Below are 15,001 nucleotides of genomic sequence, written 5' to 3' on the forward strand. Positions count from 1 at the left end.
AGACAGATCTGCCAAGCTTTGGGCTCCAAGCTGTAGGTACCAGTCATGACTTGGTTCCTGCACCTGGCAGCAAAGTTCAAAAGGAAGAGGAGCAAAAAGGCATAAAGCAAACAGGAAATGGAGGTGGGAGGTTGGCACACTTGACTGATGTATGAGATTTGTTAGACAGAGAGGAACAAGATTTGGGATACTCTATCTTTTGACAAGAGCAAGAAAGGATTGGAGAAATGCAACCAGAGCCAGAAAGAGAGGTTTTTACTTCAACTTTCAAACCAGGACTACAAAGAAAGGGGAGGGGTATGGCAAGGGTTTGCTCACAGAAGAACAGAACAGAAGAAGAACAGAAATAGCATCTGTCATAGGGAAGAGAGGTTCTTACTGAAACTCCAACTGCTGAAGCTATCAAGGAATCCTACCCTGGAGTAATCCACCTCCTAACTGTGCTGAGTAAAATGATTGCAAGACCTTCAACCATCTCTGACACAGAACAGCAATGGGTTCAATCAACTGCAATCGTCCTGCTGCCACTATGATGCCAGCTGGGTGTGAGAACTAGAAGGAAGCTAAGCCCCTAGAGATAAAACTGTTACTTCCTGCTGAGGGCAGAAGGAGTTTTAATTTCATTCTTTCCTTCCTTCTCAAATCCCTAGAAATATGAGGCTGAAACATGTTCTCAAGTCTAAAAGAGGCTGCTTTGACTGTTTTGTTCCCAGGAGAGGCAGTGCCTTTCCTGTAGCACAAGAGAAGCATTTATGATGATTTGGTCTGAGATATCTATTTGCTGCTGATGGACTGTTGCTAGGGAGGGCATATCTTTATATTCATTCAACCTGGGGAGAAGTAAGGGTCCGTGCTCCTCTCCAATTGCATCTTATTTCTATGGAAACTTTTGCTGTTCTGGAAGTATTGTTCTGGAATCCTCCCAAGGGATTCCCTGATAGAAGGTCCACTGTGTTCTGCTCCTTTCTCCATCTCCTTTTTCAGGCAGCATTTTTTCATACTCTCTTTTTATTAATTTTCCTACCCCCCTCTCTTGCCCCAGTTTCTATCTTCTTTCTGTCTCCTCCCATTTTCTCCCAATCTGCCCTTGTGTCTCTTGCCCTGGTTTGCTGTCCTCCTCCCTCTGTCCTCTCATTTTGATCTTCTATCTCTTTTTATCGACTTAGTCTTCTGCACAATCCCCTTCCCTGCTTCTTTCCTTGTTCACTGCTCCCAGCCTCCCCTGGTGCAGATCACTGCCTGCTGCTGCATCTTCTCTGGTGGCTTGAAACACAGCTGACCTCTCCACAGAGGAACCAGAGATCCAAGTTTGATGCAAGAGACATCTTAAGACTTAGATGTTTCATGTGTGACAGCAGACACTTCAATTGCCTCTGGAGACCTGCCTCTCTGGGTCACTTAAGCTGCCACCAGAGGTATCCCGTTAACTACTGCAGCTCTCCTTGTCTGATCTATAACTTCAGATTTTTAGCCTGTTCTCTCTTTCCCTGTGAATTGTGGGTGGGAGCAACTTACTTCCTTCTACACCTGGCTCATCAGGAGGAAAAGGAGACAGCTGAAGGGAGTTTTAGTCTGCCTGGCTCTCCGTGAAGATACTCACCTGAGCGGGGCATGCTGCAGAAAAATGCCTGGGCATGGCAAAGAACTTTTCTGAGCAGCAGGTGTCCTGGAAAAGAGACATTTTCACAGTGTGGCCTTATATGAAGGGCATGCACAGGCAGAGGGCTCTGGGGAAAAGTCTCTGCAGGAGACCAAGTGGTACAACATTTACAGAGAGGCAGTGCATTTATTAGATTGGAGGAAAACTGATGAAATGACAACTGCTTCGTGTCCTCAGGTGTCCCTTGGCCCTCTGCCTCTCCAGGTGAGCCTCATCTGCCTACTCAGCTGCAATCATAGAATGGTTTGGGTTGGAAGGAAACTTAAAGGTCGGCTGCTTCTTTGCCAAGGGCAAAGACACAGTCCACCACACCAGGTTGATCAGACCCCCATCCAGCCTGGTATTAAACACTTCCAGGGATGTCCACTTCTTTGGGCAACTTGATCCAGAGTCTCATCAGCCTCACAGTAAACAGTTTTTATCTAACATTTAATCTAAATCTACCCTTTTAAAGATTAAAATTATTTCCCTTTGTCATGTCTCTATCTGCTCATGTAAGGAGTTTCTCTCCATCTTTTTTAGCAGTTTCTTTTAGGTACTGGTAAACTACCATAAGGTCTTCTTGATCCTTCTCTTCTCCAGGCTGAGTAACCCCAACTCTCTCAGCCTGTCTTCACAGGGGATGTGCTGCAGCCCTCCTTTGGACCTGCTCCAACAGGTCTATGTCTTGTGCTGAGGATCTGTAAGAGCAGGTCCAGAGGGAGGTCTCACAAGAGCAGAGGAGAGGGACAGAACCCCTTCCCTTGGTGCTTTGGGTGCAGCCCAGGATATGGTTGTCTTTCTGGACTGCCAGCACACATTGCCAGGTCATGTCCAGCTCTTCATCCAAAAGGAACCCCAAAACCTCTCTGTAGGACTGCTCTCAATGAGTGCTCCTCCCAGTCTGAACTTGTGTCTGGGATTGCCCCAACGAAATTGCAGCACTTTGCACTTGGACTTTTTGAACTTCACAAGGTTCTCGTGGGCCCACATCTCAGGTTTGTCCAGGTGCCTCTGGATGGCATCCCATCCTTCTGCTGTGTCAACTGCCCTGCTCAGCTTGGTGTCATCTGCAAATTTGCTGAAGGTAGACTCTATTTCCCTTTCCATGTCACTGATGAAGGTGTGGAAGGTCTGGAAGAGTCCCAAAACGCAGCCTGGGGGACACCACTCATTACTAGACTCTACCTGGACATAGGAGCCATTGACCACAACTCTCTGACTGCCTCTATCCAGACAATTCCTTATCCACATCAAATCCATGTCTCTCCATTTGGAGATGATCATGTCCTGCTGTGTCAAGGGCCTTACAGAACTCTAGGCAGGTGGCATCAACCAGTCTTCCCTTATTGCCTGCTGCAGTCACTCCATCATATAATGTCACTAGATAGGTCAGGCATAATTTTCCCCCTAGTGAAAAATTTAGATCTTTCTAGCCCTAGATCTTTCTAGCCCTTTCTAGTCCTAGATCTATGGACCAAGGCACAGGATGTTCTCCCTAAGCCTCATTAGTTTTAACTTTCAACTTCTTTATAGCATAGCTTGACTCTGAAAGCTCTTATCCTCAATTTTCAGTGCACCTCTGCAGAAGAAGGAAAACATGGTAGTAGGGTCTCTGGGGATGCTCTGCTATTGGAAAGCAAGAGGAACCCTCACTCTTCTTAAAGGTTATGTCAAGACAGCAGGCAATTAAGCATAGTTATAAGTGAATTTCTTTTATCTTAATAAAAGCAGAGGAACTCCCTGCAGAAAACTCCTGAGTTCCTCTTACTGACAATATATGTGCCCAATATAAACCACACCAGACTCAGAATGCATCATTTATTGTGTAAAAGTTGGCAGTTAAAGAAAAAAGAATGTCCTGTATTTATAACTGGGTCTGTGCTCTTTTCCCTCTGTCTCCCTTGAATCCATTTAACATTCCCAGAGGATGTACTGAGACTAATGAGAAATGCTCTGGACTGGTCTAAAATAACAGCTCTACCCCAAAAGATGTAGGACATTGAACAAGACAAAGCAAAGGGTTTATAGTCCAGATTACTGCAATATTGCTCTGACACATACACAGCACAAAAAAATATGATATAAACTCATCTAATCTGCCAACACAGGATGACTAAGTACTGGAAAGTCAAAAGTTGTATCAATTTTTTTCACATTAAAAATGCCTTCAAAATTTGTAATATGATAAACTGATGACCACTTGTGAAATATTTTATTGGAAAAGCAACACCTTCTCTTCCAGGGAAGTTGCACTGTCACAACTCTTCCAGAGTCAGCTCCAAGGGGGACTTTCCTAGGCAGAAACAGCCATGACAGTATTCATGGCTCTCCCTGGATTTTTCCATCTGCAAATCCCAGCAAGAAGTGGAAGGGTGCTCAACAACTTTCACTACGGTCAAGTTTTTTGTCCTGGAGCAAACCTCATGTCATTTCTTGAGAGAGTGTGGTCTGGCTGCAGCCTTAACACAGCACACTGGAAAGGACCCAGGGAGGGCAGGGAAAGGGACACAGCCCCTCCTCCTCTGTGCTCCTCACTCTCTCAGCTCCCCAAAAGGGATGCCCTCAGTGATGCTTCATTTATTCCCATACTTTGGCATTTAATTCTGCTTACTATTGAGTTTCTTCTCTGTTTTAAGGTTACTTAAAGGACTTATTTCTAAAAGATGGGATCAGTTATTCTACAAAAGGAAGGAAAAATTCCTGTACTTGGGAAGGAACAACTTATGCACCAATGCATGGTGGAAAACACCATGGAAACCACAGATGGAAATCACCTGTGCACTACAGGGAAGTCCTGGTGGGCACCAAGCTGAACATGAGCCAGCAATGTGTGCTTGCAATAGAGAGGACAATGGTGCCTGGGCCAAATCAGGCAGAGCACTGCCAGCAGGATGAGGGATGTGATCCTTCTTTTCTACTGAGCACTGGTTGAGACACGTCTGCAATGTTGTATCCAGAGCTGAGCTGCCAAACATGGACGTATTTGAGAAAGTCCAAAAAAGGGCCATGAAGATGATTAAGGCAATGCAGCATTTTTGATATGCAGAAAGGCTGAGAAAACTGGGACTATTCGGCCTGGAGAAGAGAAGGCTTGAAAAGATCTTATAAATACAGATAAAAACCTGAAAGTAGAGTGCAAACTAGATGGAGCCAGATTCTTTTCTGTGCTGCCCAGTGCTAGGACCGGAGGCAATGGGCAAAAACTGAAATAGAGAAGGCTCCTTGTGAACACCAGAAAACACTTCCTCACTGCAAGGCTGACTGAATGCTGACACAGATTACCCAGGCTGATTGGAATTATTCAATACTCGTCTGGACATGGTGCTCAGGAGCTGGTTGTAGGTGGCCCTGCCTAAGCAAGGGGTTTGGGCTGGATGACCTCCCAAAGTCCCCTGCAACCTCAGCCTTTTTGTGGTTCTTTGATTTAGACTATAGAAATGCATATGCTGCTCTGTACTTTTTCCTTTTTAAAAGAAAAAAAAAGTAAAATGAGAAAAGATTGCTTATGAATAGGCAGCAGCCAGAGATTCCCAGAGGCAGAGACCTTCTTCCCACACCGTGCCTTTGAGGGAGCCCTCCATGCTTCAGGCATGATGAAACAATTCAATTTTCATGGCCAGCCAGGCCATGGCTCCTCTCTGAGTAACTTTGCAGCAGTGGCTCTGGGGAGTGGCAGGCTCTGCTCAGCAGTGCTGGGCTGACAGTGGGGAGCTGCCTGCTCGAAATAGAAGCATGAGAACTGATTGCACATGTAGTGACGGGAATAGCAAGTTTCTTCAACAGGAATTTTTGAAGCAAAGCACCCTCTCAGCCTGACCAAGATGTTGCTGTCAGCTCAAATCAAGCCTCAGTGTATCCTACCTGACAAGTCCCTTTTGGTGTGCTGGAGACAGCAATGCTGGGTGCTGGTGGCAGCAGCTGCAACACAGCTGTGGTGGCAGCAGGCACAGATTTGGGACCTTCACATCTGCCACAGTAGAGATCATGTGCTGTTCTTCCTCAAGGGGCTCTCCCTGCAGTAACTCAGGGCAGCTGATTACCACAAGAGAGGCTTTTAAAGCTCGGTTTTCCAGGAAAGGATAACACAAAGTAAAAATGTCATGAAGACCACATGATGTGTGAACAAAAGCTTGAGGATCAGTAGTGCTGTGAGAGAGAATTATGAACATATGCTCTGGACAAGTCAGCACCCTCAGCAGCTTTGCATTCAGCCCAGCTTCCTTTGAGAGGGGCTCCTCAGACCCTGCTCCCTGCCTTGTGCAGGAAACTGTCATAAACCACTTGAATTTCTAGGTTAATGCTCAAGGTGAAGAAACAAAGCAGTGCAGGATCCCCAGGATTTACAGCCCAGAGTCAATCACCTGTGGCCAGTCCTGTTTTCTTGGGAACTGCATTTCTCTGCTCCCTAAGGCAGCTGGGGTGAAGGAGGAGCCATGAGAGCTTCATCATGGGCTCTCAGGTGAAACCTTTGTGGGAGTGTCCTCTGCCACCACCACACTTCCCTCAGTGCCTGGACTGATGCTCACTGTCCTCCCACCTGCTCAGCAGGGCCAGGCTGTGCCAGCAGCCTTTGTTGCCCAGCCCACCTCATTCCATGTAGAGATTTTTGCTTTTTCATCCTAGAAATGACATTTGTTTGCCAGCAAAGCAACAAGCATTCATTCATTGTCCTGCTCAGGTAGCATAAACAATGTATTTGTCTAATACCTGACTCTAGGAGATGACCTTCTGAGCTAATTGAATTTTGTCTGTCAATTTGCACTGAATTTTCCACAATTATTAATCTGCTATCACTTGGTAGACTGATGAAGCCTATAAGAAATACTGAAAACATTTTCTTTTTCTCAAGCAATTAATGAAAAATATCAAAAATCAAAGCAGTTGTTTTCAGGTGCCAGGATTTAAAACAATTCCTTTCTTTTAACTACTGTCTGAGATATTTGTGGAAAGTATTAGTAAGCCTGAGTGACCACAGACATTTGTGGTTTTGTGAAAATTGACTTTTATTTCAGTAAAAAAGGAATAACCATTAAAAGAAATATTTTAAACCCATGGCATGTTTTCAAAACCCACAGAGGTCTCCAGATAAAGGAAATGGTTTTTAAAATGCTATATTTCAACAGGAGGTGGGGGATTTCAAGAAATTACAAACATGAATATTTCTGGATCAGGAAGCTATGGAGAAATGATCTCCAGCTGGCACAAACACACAGCAGAGCCAGCTGAGACCTTTGGAATTTTAATGCCCAGTGCTTGCCATGGGGACAGGCTCAGCTCTGCCTGGGATTGCGTGTGAGGTTGGAGGGAAGGCTGTGGGAGCAGGAGCAGATTCTCAGACCAGGTGGGCTGGGCTGTGCTTGTGCCCTGCCAGTGCTGAGAAGTTGCTCCACACTCAGTGGAGGGCCAAAAGCCACAGTTCTGCCTTCTTGGAAATGGTTCTTTAATCTCCTTGCAGAAAAAAGCTGAGTTGTGCTCTTTTGACTAATTTTGGAAGATTTAGGTGGATTTTTAAAATGTTGTTATTCAAAACAAATGTTAAAAATTGTTACTTCTACTACAGGGGAATTGTTTTTCCATTTTCTTCTCTCCTCTTTGCTTACCTCTCTCTTATGCCTGGATTTACACTGCACCAGCTAAGTGGCACATATTGCTCTTCATGCACACTGTGCACAGTTTCACTGTCTTCAGCAAGGCTGCATCTGCTACAGTGAAAGATGAAATTTTACCCAGTAGTTTCCTGTCCCCCTACTTCTGAGAAGGGAAGTGTTTGGGGGTTTTCTTCTTGTTTTTTCTTTTTTTTTGTTGTTCCTTCCTTTTTGTTTCTTCTTATTTTTTTTCTTTTTTAAATTCATTTTCTCCTTTTTTTCTTTTTTCCCCCCTGTTGTCATTAATTTTCATCTTAGGCATTTCATGGGTTAAATTCTGTGGCCTCACTTATATCATTGAGGTCAGGATGTTCCACCAGCCTGACTGCAACCCATGTCACATGCTACAAGCCACTGTGTATATGTATCTGTTTCCCTCTTTCTCACTCCTCTGACTCATAATGGCTCATAAAAATTTTGATTTTCGATTAAATGCCAGATGGGTCATCTTTTACACAGAACTTAAAATCACTTCCAACCCTGGGCTTCCTTAGCAGTAGCAATGATGAACATGAAGTTATCTTTAAGATATGGCTTCAATTGGATATTATCATTTTAAAGAGTAGAAGAATATACATGAATGGGAAAGGAACACCACACATGTAGACAAATATTCCCAAGAATTCAGGAATTTTTACTGGATTGTCAGTTTTTAACTGGAGTGTAAGACTGATGGATAAAAGTGCATGGGCAGCAAAAACAGGGCAGTGGGTAGCACTACATCTGGCTAAGGAAACAATATGTTCAAGCTCCTTCTCATTGCCCTGCTTTGCCCAGGAATGTGTAGGTGCAACCCTGACAGATGGTGCAAACTCTGTTTAATCAGAGACCATTTATACTGAGTGTGATGCCAGTAACTCATCCACAGCCACATGTAACTCCCAAATATTGTCATCTTAGCCACATTTTACAAATATTTGTCTTCCCCTGTGATAAAGTCTCATTTATGCATCCTTTCCATGGGCTGGGGATCAGGATTTCATGGAAGGAATCTCCCTGGAGTACAGTGAGGGGAGTTCAGTTCATTCCTGTAGATGTTCATTGCTTCTGTGGTTGCCCAAACAAAATCAGGATCCAAATTTTTATAGGATGACTTAAAAGACACATCTAACCTCTCAATGACACTGGTATCTAAGTGCTAAATTTCCTTTTTTTAAAGAACATGGATGATTAAAAAAACATGACATGATTTTTCAGGGTGAGAAACGGATGTTTTTCTAGAAAGAGCCAGCAATGGTAGACTTAAAAATGGAGCCCTTTTAAGGATTAATATGCACATTTCTATTCCAAATCTTCAAAGCCTCACAACTTCTTTTATCAGACACACTTGAGAGAGCACTGAGCATGGTGAATCCTTAAAACCCAAGTCCCTCCAAGGTGCCTCAAGACACCCATCAAAAATACAGTCAATTTGGGGCACAAGTCACTTCACAGATCTTTTATTGCTTCTAAATGGCTGCTGTCATCCTGTACCAAATACAGAAACTCCACACCTGCTATCCCAAATAACTGCATTTGGGGTGGAGTTATTTGGTAGCAAGCAGTCCTGCATGCCCTACAAAACCCTTAAAGTGTAATAATGGAAGCACTGAATTATTTGTTAACTGTCATTTCTGGTTTATATCAAATGATATATTCTCCTTCAGTCTTCCTAATTACCAGTATTTTTTATTCCCTGTTGGTTTTTTTTTGTTGTTGTTTTTTGTTTTTTTTTTAACAATATCTCAGAGTATTTACTGAATGTCAAATGCCTTATTTCATATAATTTTCATAATTTTCAGTTTGGGAGATCGGATCATTGGTGGTTCTGGAGATGTTGCTTTGAATTATTTGGAGGATATAACTCTATAACATTTAATGAATTTCAGGAGTATTTTTTCACTAAAAATGTATCACAGGGGTTCAGCGTGTGATTTCTTGAGTCACATTAGGCACTTTTAATTAATTTTTGAACCTGGAAAATTGCTTTTTCTCCAGTGTGAATAAGTTGTCTGCCAAAGGGAGTTTGTGATGCTCTGAAATGTAATTTAGGCTGTCTAGCTTTTCCTTTGACTTATAAGAAGAAAAAAAGGAGGAAGGACACACACATGGGTGCTGCCCTATGAGAGTCAATGCACACTATTGTCCATTACGAAAATACCCTTTTTTTAACACTGGCAACTTCCTGATTCCTAAAATACTAAACCAAATCTTAAATGAGCTATGACATGGTCCTCAGTTTCTGCATAATAGCATATCACACATTGTCCTGGTTTGTAAGATAAGCTTGTATTCTATTTGCCATCTGTTGGAGGTTGGGCAGGTTTGTTATCTCTTCCAAGAACGATGGTTTGCTCCGAAGAGGTAATGGTTTGTTAATGGGCCATTGACTGACTCACTGCAGGGCTGGTAACGTAACACCATCCCATTGTGAGATGCTCCACCCAGAGGGGGAAGCCAAGCACTCTTTTATTGGATAAAGTGGTACGTTTTGGGGGACAGAGCAGCTCTCTCTTTGCGGGATTCCCAGAGAAGCGGCTCCTTTGGCGGGATTCCCAGAGAAGCGGCTCCTTCGGCAAGACTCCCAGAGAAGTGGCCCCTTCGCTGGATTCCCAAAGGAAGACCGGCCCAATTGCCACCAGATCTTCAGAGAGAACTATACCCTTCTAAAGATCACCACTTCAGCTGCAATTCATCAGCCACTGCAACAGGAGCAGCTGTCATTTCAACCGGACTGCTACCAACACCCCGAATCCTCAGAGTGTCAGGTTGTGGACTTTATCACTAGTTTTGTTTGTACCAATTGCATTTGCCTTTTTAAATTGCTATTTAGTTTGTCCTAGTAAAGAATTGTTACTCCCATTCCCATATCTTTGCCTGAGAGCCTTTTAATTTAAAAATCCTGGTAATTTGGAGGGAGGGGGTTTACTTTCTCCATTGCACAGGAGGCTTTTGCCCTCCTTCACAGACTCCTGTCTTGTCAAACCAAGACACACATTCAATAAATTAAGCAGAAATTTAATTTTAAAATGCATAAGAAATGAAATCACCAACTCCATCTTCTTTTTTTTTTTTTGTTAAAAAAAAGCTTCTAATGGACATGGTCAAATGAATTTTTTTAAATTGAAAAATGTAAGTTTTTTCAAGACAGTTTGATGTTTCACTAGGTAAAGCTGTTTTACAATCTCCCAGCAGTCAAAGAGGATATCAAACCTGTCATGAGAATTTCAGCTAAGGAAACTATAGACAAACTAGGATCAAAGAAGGGACAGTGAATCTCCTTCCTTAGCTCCCCTTCCAGAAGCAAGGAGGTGTGAGTAAGGAACATTCTCACCCTCTGGCCAGCCTGGAACTGTTAGCAGGGTTAATTTCATCAGTAAGGCCTGAGACTCACAAAACTGCCATTTCACCTCTCCTAGAATTTAAATATGGAGAAACAATATCACTTAAAGAATGCTAAGAGTTTGTTGTTGATGGATTTTTTCTCCTTTTTTTTTTTTTTTTTTTTTTTTTTTTTTTTTCTTTCCTCCTGCCACTGGCTTGAAACAATCTGCAGGAACTGGACATTACCAATTGAACACCCCACTGCACTTGCATCCTTGTGCCACTGGGCCAGATGGGGAGGGCATCAAGCTTACAACTCCCAAATATCTGTCCTGGATGCAGGGAAGAGGATCCAGTCTCCATGGTTATTCCCACAGAAGCTGATAGCAAACATTTAGGTCCATCAGAAAACAGTGCACAGCAGTCCTCAGTAAAAGAGGGGGTGTATATATGTCTCTTTGCACTGCTACCTGCAGCCCCTGGAAGATGTCCAATTCTTGTGAAGGAAGTATTTGCTGCTCTCTGTCAGCAGTTTAATGAGATAGGTGACTCAGTGTTGCTCTAATTAATGCATTGAAAGACCTTTTCTAAAATACATTTGGTATATTTCCTCCTGGAGACAGGAGATACCTGCATAAAGCACATCCTCCCACACCATTCCTGGGCACTTGAACTTATTAGTGAATTCCCAACTAGGGCAGGTACTGCTGTAACAACCATCATGGGAAATGTAGGAGAGGTAGAGCTCAGGAACTCTGGCAACAGTTTTTAATTTCATCTTGTGTCCTGAATCAACCATGAATCCTAATGGTCAGCCATGTGCTAAAGGTCTGCCATCTCACCTAGTCTGTAAATAAAATGCTCCTGTGTGAGGGAGATGGGTAGACCAGCCAAAAATAATAATACATACCTCTATGTCTCTGACATCACCTGTAGAGAGTATGGGGTATCTTTGGGGAATCCTTCCTCCACAAGCTTGCCATCATGAAAATTCCCTAATGTTTCCACAGGGTTACTTGCAAAAGCAAGTCCTTAGCTCAGTAAGAAAACAAATCATGCTGGAAAGAGGGAGATGACTTGAGCGAAATAAAAACCCACAGTGGCCCAGCAAAGCTTTTTGAAGCATTTACTCATTCAGGTTAACCTCATGCCAAGATTTTCCCACTGCAAGGATTGACACGGTTCTCATAAAATGTTAGAGCTTCACAGCTCTGACATCTGTCAATATTTTTGGCCAGCAGATTCAGAGGTTGTTAGTAAAAACCACACAGACACACAGAGAGCCTAATCAGAAAAACTGAATTGCATTGGTGGCAGTGGGCTTTAAACAAAAGTAGAGACTGGCAAGAAAATGTTTAGCTGGAAACTGGGACTGCAAGAAAGGACTGGTATTACTCAGGGAGTGTGAGACAATTTCTCTGGTTTTCCCGTCACTCCCCAAAGTTTGTGTGGTTGTTGCTGGGATACTTTGGCAAGGGCTGCTAGCATGGGACAGAACAGAGAAATCTGATCTGGGGATGTGTCCTACAATCCAGGCAGAGAGAGGACAGTGGGACCACCAAGCAGGCAGAGAAGGCTTCTCATCCTGGAGAAGACAACAATGAGATGTCTCTATTAACATGCCTGTTTACAAATCTCCAATCAGCAATGACCCAGGAAACCACAAACTCTCCATTAATAGCTTTACCACTGATGGTTTAGAGGTGAGTCCACCTTCCTTAGCCTTTTCTTCTTCTTGTGTAGTGATTTTTTGGTTCTTTGCCAGGTTCATTTACCACTGGCCATTTCACTTTTTACAACCTTTTTTTAATGTGTTGATTTGGCACCATTGATTAACATCTTCTGTGTGGTGGGTTGCTCTCGCCTGTCAGGTGCCTACCCAGTTCCTCTCTCAGTCCCTCTCTTCAGCAGAACAGGGTGAGAAGATAAGCTGAAAAACTTGTTGGTCAAGACAGTTTAATGAAAGAAAGCAAAGGCCATGTATGGAAGCAAAGGACATAAAAAAATATTCACTACTTCCCATCATCATATGATGTTCAGCCACTTTCTGGGAAATAGATTTTAATGGGTGTAGTGGTTGCTCTGGAACACAAATGCCTTAATAATGTATGTCCTGCCCTTACCCTTTCTATAAGATTTTTTTTGTTGAACATGGCATCCTATGGTATGGGACAGCCTTTTGGCCATCATGGTCAGCTGTCCTGGCTGTACCACTGCCCCAGGTCTTGTCCACACCCAGCCTATGGGTCCTTGAGGGAGGAATTGAAAGAAAGATTTGATCCTGTGGGAGCACTGCTCAGCAACAGCCAAAACACTGGTGTGTTATCAGCTCTGTGCCAGCCACAAACACAGAGATGCTGTGGGGAAAGTAAATTCCAGCCCAGACAGAGCCACTGCAGCCCTACAGAGCAGCCAGGTTGAGCAGGGGGCTGCAGGTGCCTCTGCAGTGAGCTGGTCTGGGGAAATCTGGTGCTCAGATTTAACCCAGCTACCATCCCTGTCAAGGCTTTGAGGAGTAGTTGCTCCCTGCTGTGATACTGAAGACAGGGACTGCTGTGAACTCTGCCTTGGGTTTCACAGGAATGTGCCCTCAAGGCAGCCTTGGACAATACTTCCTGGCTGTGTGGAAAACTTTAGTATCCTAGAGAGAATCCTCAGGAAAGCTCTTGCCTTCGCTGCAAGATACATCACAGAATATTTGTATGTGCCTGTATGGGCTGAGAGATAACAGCTACTGCACCTGGAGTGGAAACCTGCTTGTCCTGTCTCTCTGGGGGCAGACTTTCCCATGCTTTCCCCACACCTCTGTGAAAACACAGGCCATGAACTCACCAGACTGGCATCTCTTTAGGGAAAGTGACTGTCAGGTCTCAGACCTTTATGAAAACACCAAAACTATTGGAGTTTGTTCCTTTCCACTTCCTTTATGGCTAACAAGAAGGAACTAGGCACTGGGGAGATGCTGTTCTTCCCAGTTGTTTTTAGGTTGTTTTTAGGATTAGATGAGTGGCATCCACACCACTGAATGAAGGGTGCTGAGGAACTGTCAGATGTAGCTTTCTATATGGTAGAGATCTGTAGGTTCTCTTAAGACAGTCCTAGCAGCATGTGGAGGTATCTCTGTGGCTTCCTGGCAGATGAAGTGCAGAATTCACAGCTGATAAATTCTGCCAGACTGCCTGGATCTGCCTGTGCCATTCAGTATTTTATCCAAAATCCCATGGGTGTTTCTCCCACTCCTCAGCCAGATACTTGTGCTCCTTGAGTTATCTCACACTTAGGAGGAAAATCTGAGAGAATAACTGAGAAAACCTCTTTTAAGTCATCACACAAAAAAATCCAAAGTTTCTTGCTGATTTAGCAATATTTTTCTGTTGTGTCAACAGAGGGCCAGTCAGGCCATTTCTGTGAGATATTTTTGGTCATTGACAAACACTTTGATCCAGCAGATTTATAGTTGTCTGGCAAAAGTCCTCAGCCAGTGTTCATCATGATGATTTACACTGGTTGAATCCTTGCCTTGCTGTGCCTCCCAAATCCAGATAGATTTTTTTATGTGCAGTCCCTTTGTTTCTTTTAGGAGAAAAAAACCTCAAAAATGTACCCCACATCCCATCCTATAAAATAAAAATGAGCACAAGATGCACAAAATAAGTCTGCAAAAGGGAGACCTCTCTGGGAAGAAAATTGAAATTCTTCTAAGTGAGAACATTATAGCCTATGGCACTGTCATGTAGCTGCACTTTTATAATGGACACAATATAATGAGTGCTGTTCATGAAAGCTGGTTATTATATCTTAGCTGGAGGTCATACTTTGGCATATATAGTCAGTAATTTGTATACAGTGGGAGTTCTGCTGCTCTTCTGGTTTTCTTAGGTTAAGTCTATATCATATCGTGTATCATATTCAAGCTCATATTGCTTCCTAATCTACCCCATCATCCTCAATTCAGAGAGGAGCATTTGAAGCTCAGTTTCAGCCCAAGCCCTTAAGCTCTACTCATGTCAAAGCTCTTTTGTTGATCAGTTTGTGGAGCGGTTTGAGTGTGTCTCTGAGAAGATTGCTGCTGAGCTTGGATGCCAGGAGTGCCTCCTCTGCCCCTCCACGGTCTCAGCCTTTTTGGACTCTCCTGCTCTGGCTCTGTGTGATGCTGGACATCAGATTTTCCTTATGCACATTTTTTCCACATATTGGAGTCTAAGCAAAAGCTGTTATTGAACTATTCAATCCTTTCAGTGAGTGACAGGGTTTGGCTTATCCTCACAAGGGTATTGGCACAGAAATTGTGGGATGGCTGCAGGAAGGAAGATTTTTGGCTAGCAGTGCCTTCTGTGGTCCCATCCAGGTAATCATCAGTCTCTCTTTAGGGGTAAGGTACAAACCATTAATCTTGTTCCACCTCTCCTAG

At 43.5% G+C, this 15,001-nt stretch overlaps 1 long non-coding RNA gene across 13 annotated transcripts in view; it reads left to right on the forward strand.

Annotated features, from left to right (window-relative positions):
* Positions 1 to 2,313: 2,313 nt before the first annotated feature.
* Positions 2,314 to 15,001, forward strand: part of LOC146768478 (uncharacterized) — a 72,836-nt gene continuing 60,148 nt past the window's right edge. For 3 of the 13 annotated variants that reach the window (XR_014953099.1, XR_014953101.1, XR_014953106.1), the window contains exon 1: positions 11,559 to 12,293. This is a non-coding gene — a long non-coding RNA (uncharacterized LOC146768478). Of the gene's footprint in view, positions 12,294 to 15,001 lie in introns of all 13 variants that reach the window. The other 10 variants (XR_014953097.1, XR_014953098.1, XR_014953100.1 and 7 more) reach the window with 7 other exon arrangements.

This window comes from Lonchura striata, chromosome 2 (assembly GCF_050655825.1).
Source record: "Lonchura striata isolate lonStrDom1 chromosome 2, ASM5065582v1, whole genome shotgun sequence".
Classification (NCBI taxonomy): Eukaryota; Metazoa; Chordata; class Aves; order Passeriformes; family Estrildidae; genus Lonchura; species Lonchura striata.